Source organism: Penaeus monodon, chromosome 32, assembly GCF_015228065.2.
Source record: "Penaeus monodon isolate SGIC_2016 chromosome 32, NSTDA_Pmon_1, whole genome shotgun sequence".
Lineage (NCBI taxonomy): Eukaryota > Metazoa > Arthropoda > Malacostraca > Decapoda > Penaeidae > Penaeus > Penaeus monodon.
This window is the reverse complement of record NC_051417.1, coordinates 12,783,915-12,784,210: the sequence shown is the minus strand read 5'-3', so window position 1 is coordinate 12,784,210 and position 296 is coordinate 12,783,915. Positions and strand designations below refer to the sequence as shown.

Genomic DNA, 296 nt, shown 5'->3' with positions numbered 1-296 from the left:
TGGATTAGAAGTGACAATAGACGATCATTTACACAAAGCAGGCTCTACCCCGACAGGACGTAAGCCATTGACGCAGCTGGAGACTATCGCTTGCCTTTGATAGAACACTCAATCACACATGTTCATATTATGTAACCTTGGCATGTGCCCGGGAACACCTGCTTCATTGTTATCAGCGTCCTGGTTTTGAATATGCATACACGAATATACACACACGCGGATATGATTACACGAATATATACAAACGCGGATATGATTACACGAATACATACACACACGAAACATACCCACGCGAA

The 296-nt window shown here is 43.2% G+C and overlaps 1 protein-coding gene across 2 annotated transcripts in view; it reads right to left on the bottom strand.

Moving 5' to 3' along the window:
- Window positions 1-296, bottom strand: part of LOC119593502 (acetylcholine receptor subunit beta-like 1) — a 126,526-nt gene that overhangs the window by 32,684 nt on the left and 93,546 nt on the right. The gene's annotated exons all lie outside the window — the stretch shown is intronic.